This window comes from Ranitomeya variabilis, chromosome 4 (assembly GCF_051348905.1).
Source record: "Ranitomeya variabilis isolate aRanVar5 chromosome 4, aRanVar5.hap1, whole genome shotgun sequence".
NCBI classification, from domain to species: domain Eukaryota; kingdom Metazoa; phylum Chordata; class Amphibia; order Anura; family Dendrobatidae; genus Ranitomeya; species Ranitomeya variabilis.
The window spans coordinates 696,364,117-696,370,777 of NC_135235.1; the positions used below are offsets into that span (position 1 = coordinate 696,364,117).

The 6,661-nt window shown below is 44.6% G+C and overlaps 1 protein-coding gene across 1 annotated transcript in view; it reads right to left on the reverse strand.

The window, feature by feature from the left end:
• Positions 1-2,781, reverse strand: part of LOC143766410 (uncharacterized) — a 47,535-nt gene extending 44,754 nt beyond the window's left edge. Inside the window, exon 1 of the mRNA XM_077254079.1 lies at positions 2,674-2,781. The gene's annotated coding sequence lies outside the window, so the exon portion shown is untranslated. The remainder of the gene's footprint in view (positions 1-2,673) is intronic.
• Between the last annotated feature and the right edge of the window lie 3,880 nt (positions 2,782-6,661).

The following is a 6,661-nucleotide window of genomic DNA, read 5'->3' on the forward strand; positions in this document are numbered from 1 at the left end:
GTGTGGAGAGAATGGTGGGACTGTGAGATTATTCCGTGTGTGGTAGGATGGTGATACTGTGAGAAGATTATACTGTGTGTGGAGGGAACTTCGTTACTGTGAGATTATACTATGTGTGGGGGTATAGTGATACTGTGGAAATATCTTTTGTGTGAGAGATGCCAGTACTGTAGAAACTTTATACTGTGTGAGGGGCATCATATACACTCACCGGCCACTTTATTAGGTACACCTGTCCAACTTCTTGTTAACACTTAATTTCTAATCAGCCAATCACATGGCGGCAACTCAGTGCATTTAGGCATGTAGACATGGTCAAGACAATCTCCTGCAGTTCAAACCGAGCATCAGTATGGGGAAGAAAGGTGATTTGAGTGCCTTTGAACGTGGCATGGTTGTTGGTGCCAGAAGGGCTGGTCTGAGTATTTCAGAAACTGCTGATCTACTGGGATTTTCACGCACAACCATCTCTAGGGTTTACAGAGAATGGTCCGAAAAAGAAAAAAAATCCAGTGAGCGGCAGTTCTGTGGGCGGAAATGCCTTGTTGATGCCAGAGGTCAGAGGAGAATGGGCAGACTGGTTCGAGCTGATAGAAAGGCAACAGTGACTCAAATCGCCACCCGTTACAACCAAGATAGGCCTAAGAGCATCTCTGAACGCACAGTGCGTCGAACTTTGAGGCAGATGGGCTACAGCAGCAGAAGACCACACCGGGTACCACTCCTTTCAGCTAAGAACAGGAAACTGAGGCTACAATTTGTACAAGCTCATCGAAATTGGACAGTAGAAGATTGGAAAAACGTTGCTTGGTCTGATGAGTCTCGATTTCTGCTGCGACATTCGGATGGTAGGGTCAGAATTTGGCGTAAACAACATGAAAGCATGGATCCATCCTGCCTTGTATGGAGCATCTTTGGGATGTGCAGCCGACAAATCTGCGGCAACTGTGTGATGCCATCATGTCAATATGGACCAAAATCTCTGAGGAATGCTTCCAGCACCTTGTTGAATCTATGCCACGAAGAATTGAGGCAGTTCTGAAGGCAAAAGGGGGTCCAACCCGTTACTAGCATGGTGTACCTAATAAAGTGGCCGGTGAGTGTATATTGCATAAGGAGTGTAAAAAGGAGTGTGATAAGAATGAATCCTCAGGGCTGTGTGGCATTTGTACAAAAAGACTGCCATCTGCAGTCCAGATGGGACCCTACGGAATAAATTGGAAAAGGGAGAGTTTCATGAAGAAAGGGTCTAAATGGTCCACCAGTTGAGGTGACCTTGATGACGCAGTTTTCTGTTATTATAAAAGGTCATAGCTCCAAAGCCAGAACTGATGTCACCAAGCAAAACAATGGGGTGCCCGGGAAGAATCTGAGGAACCAGGCCATGGCAAAGTGCCCGAGGCAGCTGGTTGTGGTGTCAGTACCCAGGCGGCACCAGACGAGTCCGAGTCCAGACTATGCCTGCCAAGGCCTGAGAACTTGACCAGCGCCGGTCAAGACCCAGAGTCCAGACTACGCCTGCCAATGCCTGAGAACCAGACCTGCGCCAGTCAAGACCCAGAGTCCAGACTATGCCTGCCAAGGCCTGAGAACCAGACCTGCACCAGTCAAGACCCAGAGTCCAAACTACGGCAAGAGCAGAGTCACAGCTCTTATTTCTTCTGGTACAAGAGACAACCGCAGTTGGTCAAGTACAAAAGATCTGTGAGGAGATTCCGCTCAGTAGTATACAACTGCAGAGAAGAGCAGGAGGCGCGAGTGAGACTGGTCATTGCTTCCAGCAGTGATGTCAGTACAGGTGTTGGTCCAGGGTAGTACAACAGACAAGGCAAAAGTCAGTTGAAGTGAAGGCGGCCCAGCGAGCCTTGATAGACTTGGTTAAGACTTATGACTTAACAGGAAGAGATGGAGACCCCGCTATGGCCTGTGTTTGCAGAAGAGACAGTGTTGTCGACTATATTTGTCAGGAAAATCACCCTTTTTAGTAGCTAACGTAACGTGGTTAGAGGCTGCCATCACACTAGCAGTATTTGGTCAGTATTTTACATCAGTATTTGTAAGCCAAAACCAGGAGTGGAGCAATTAGAGGAAAAGTATAATAGAAACATATGCACCACTTCTGTATTTATCACCCACTCCTGGTTTTGGCTTACAAATACTGATATCAAATACTGACCAAATACTGATAGTGTGACGGCAGCCTTACAGTGAGAGTGAGCCAGAGAATTCATTGTATATCTGATATTGCATATTTCACCTCGTAATCACCATGTTCTGCATTATTCACTGTTACCATAGTGATCACAATTCCCATTATCAGGGAAATTAATAATTATATTTGTTACTTCCAGTTTGTCTGTGTTTTGTATCCGGTCACCTGATTACAGGGGGATAACAGGAGCATTATACTGTGTGGGGGCATCATATATACTGCATAAGGGGCATAATGGGGGCATTACACTGTGTGGGGCCAAGAAAGGGGCCCTGTACTAGGAGAACAATCCGTTCCCTCACTTCCTGTCTCCCATAGTTGGGTCCTATGTATCTATTACAGGAAACAGAACAAAAATGCAACGATTCTTATAAAGTGGCAACAAATCCCCCCCAAGAGTCTCAGTGCAGAAGGGGTTAATGTCCCCCTGTGCCCAGTAATGGGGAATCTCCAGCACCTACCTCCACCTGCAGAGCCGCACTCCACATATATGGCTGCTCTGTGCGCACAGGACCTGTGATGAGGTCACAGGAGGGGAGGAGTCAGGGGGTCACATGATCAGGGGCCTCAGGGAATGATATCCGCAGTGCAGACGCTACATGGAAACTTCTCCTCAGTCAGTGACATTCCCGCCATTATTTCCCCTCACTACTGGCACAATTACCCCGCGCCGCCTTTTCTACACAGTGTTATGTGTGGGATGTAACGTGTGATTTCTCTGGAGACAAATAGACCCCACACGAGGGAATTATCACCAGTTACCGGACGTCTACTATATGGCGGCATATGATTGTGCTACCGACTCCATACCAGGAGCTAAAATGCCGAAATCTCATTTATTTAACCCCTTCCAGGGAGGGCTGCTTCACAGACTATATTCAGAAGAGTCCGGCTAAGGGTCATATACGGCCATCCACCTCTCCAGTTTAGGCTTTGGCTACTTTCACACATCAGGTTTTTCGCCGCATGTCGGTTCCGGTGTCGCGTCGCAGCACTGGATCTGGCTTTTTGTGTGAAAACCAGATGGGACAGATCCGGTATTCAGCCGAATCCGGCATAAAACCGGATCCGTCCCATCCGGTTGGCATCCATTTTTCCATCCGTTTTTCGACGGATCCGGTTTTTAAAAACGCCCCCTGACATGTGATTGGCCCCCTGAAAACTATATGTACAGTGTTCCTACAGCCCATCAGTGACAGGTTTGAGAGGAGCAAGATACAGAGCAAGATGGACGGCATTATTGCGAAGATTCTGCAGAACAACGTGGATTTCATCGTGCAGGCGAATCGATTGAAAACAATAGTTCTTGAGAAGGAGTGAGAGAGACAGCGTGTCATGCGTCTGTGCCGTTTGTGGATCCACCCCATCACGGCACAGAGAATGACGCGGGAAGTCTTTTCCACTTTATACATTGAGCTACGAGGAGACCCAGAGAAGTTTTTTAGCTATGTGCGGATGAAAGCGGAGAACTTTGATATATTGGTGGAGCAGGTTGAACATCTAATAAGAAGGAGTGATACCTATTGCAGATTCTCCATTATACCGGCTGAGCGTCTGATGGTCACTCTTCGGTAAGCATTCTTTTTGGATGTACTCTTGTAGGGCTCTTTCGTTGATTGATATTTTGAATTTGCAGTAATTTCTGCCTTGCTTTTGTTCACAGATTCCTAGCAACTGGGGGATCCCTGTCTTCACTACATTTCCAGTTCAGACTGGGAATTTCAACCATATCTGGAATAGTGAGGCACACTTGCCGTGCACTTTGGGACTCTCTGTACGATGATTTTATTCCACATCCCACAATGCAGACTTGGTTGGAAGTAGCAGACAGATTCCAGGAAGTGTGTCAGTTTCCCAACTGCTTGGGCGCGGTGGACGGGAAACACATCCATATCGTGAAACCGGCTGGTTCTGGATCAGAATATTTTAATTATAAAAAGTACTTTTCCATCGTGCTGATGGCCATCGCCAATGCGGATTACAAATTTCAAATTTGTAGCAGTGGATATTGGGGCGTATGGGTCATCTAATGATTCGCAAGTTTTTGAACTGTCTTCTATGGGGCGGCATTTGTATGAAAAAAAACTTTCAATTCCCCCCTCCCCCCCCCAAGACCACTGCCTCAAACCTCTGAGCCACCAATGCCTTTTGTTTGTGTTGGGGATGAAGCCTTTCAGCTTTCAGAACATCTTTTGAAACCCTACTCCAGCCATGGTTTAAACAATACTAAAAGAATTTTCAACTACTGACTCACACGTGCACGGAGAATGGTGGATTGTGCGTTTGGGATCTTAATCGCCAAATGGAGAGTTCTACTGACAGCTATGAACTTGAAGACAGACACTGTGGATGAGGTAGTGAAAGCGTGTGTTGTCCTGCACAATTATGTAATATCCAAGGAACAGCTTTCCATTGAGGACCAGTCTGAACAAACCACCTTGGCTGATTATAGCAACCAAACGTATAGAAGTTCTGTGACTGTTTCCCGAACTCGAGATAAATTTGCAGAATATTTTATTTCACCCGAAGGAAGAATAGACTGGCAGGATGAGAGAGTTTGAACTATTTGTCTTTTTCCTTGTAAAGCAAGTATTTTACCTTTTACCTAAGTTGTGTACCTGTTTGATTTTACCTTTTACCCAAGTTGTGTACCTGTTTGATTTTACCTTTTACCAAAGTTGTGTGTACCTGTTTGGTTTTACCTTTTACCAAAGTTGTGTACCTGTTTGGTTTTACCTTTTACCGAAGTTGTGTACCTGTTTGATTTTACCTTTTACCCAAGTTGTGTGCCTGTTTGGGTTGTACCCAAAGTATTTTACCTCTGACCAATAAACCTTCTTTAACCAAAGTATTATCTATACCTTATAAAGAAAATACAAAATAGCTTTAAACAACACAGTTTTATTGCAATTTTTTTTTTTAACAAAAAAATAATGTTATTTTGCAACACAAAAATAAACTTTATTCTGCTGAACACAGAACTATAGATCTGAATAAGTCGGGGTGGAGATAGTGCTGGAGGGGCTGTCGAATAGGGACACTTCGACAGTGGGAGTGTGGAGAGAGGAATGTGTTGGTGGTGGGGAAGGATCAATAGGTAGTGGTGAAGGAGTGGAGAAGGCAATTGAGCGGGTGGACAGGAAAGTGGGATTGGGGTTAGGAATTTGGTAGGATGGAGGGGTGAAGGTGATGTTTTGGGAGGATTGGGAGGCAGAATCAGTGATGGGTGGAGAAGAGGGTTGGGAAGGAGGTGAAACAGGCTGGTGGTAGTGGCCAGGGAGAGGAGGCGCGGATGAAGTGGATGGGAAGTGGTATGGGTCGGGATCATCATATTGGTGGGAAGGGGCACGGGCGGGACGCAGGTAGTGTAGCTGGTGGGAAGGGGCACGGGAACGCTGGAAGTGTTGTGGCTGGTGGAACGGGGCACGGGCACGATGTGGGTAATATGGAGAATATTGAAAGCTAGCACTCAATCAATATGGTTCACGGTGCCAGTGAACGGGATACTCGATCCCACAAGTCATAAAGTATAAATAATCACTGCACTCATATATATTCAAATTGCATTTATCAAAAGTTTATTAGTCTTGACTCAGTGAAAAGAGGTACTTGGCGAATTATTTTGACGTTTCGGCCAACCCGTGGCCTTGATCAAAAAATCGCTGTAACAAGCAAAAGACAACATAATATTACTAACAGACAGGTGTATATACATATTTACATATCTACATAAAAGAATACATGTCAAGAGAATTTAGCTGCCATATTAGGACATACTTCATCAAGATAAAGACTATACACTGCATCCACAAGGGTAAGGTTCCAAAAAGTTACAAATGGAAAGGAGTTCAAAGGAGAAAGTTATGACGAATAATTCAGATAAATGTGGAAAGAAGGACATACCCCGTTGGTACTCTGTTATTTGTAAAGAAAGGACCCTGTGTGATCGGTGAGTCAAATAAAGGGATGTAGTTGCATACCCTGGAAGGAACAATATAGCGTAAGAATGTGATTGAGACTGTATATACACATATATCCCACTGGAGATCTGAATCATGCCCATAGGACCATGCAGCAGCAATCTACCCATAGGGTAAAGTATTAACCCCTTCATGACCCAGCCTATTTTGGCCTTAATGACCTTGCCGTTTTTGCAATTCTGACCAGTGTCCCTTTATGAGGTAATAACTCAGGAACGCTTCAACGGATCCTAGCGATTCTGAGATTGTTTTTTCGTGACATATTGGGCTTCATGTTAGTGGTAAATTTAGGTCGATAATTTCTGAGTTTATTTGTGAAAAAAATTGAAATTTGGCAAAAACTTTGAAAATTTCGCAATTTTCACATTTTGAATTTTTATTCTGTTAAACCAGAGAGTTATGTGACACAAAATAGTTAATAAATAACATTTCCCACATGTCTACTTTACATCAACACAATTTTGGAAAC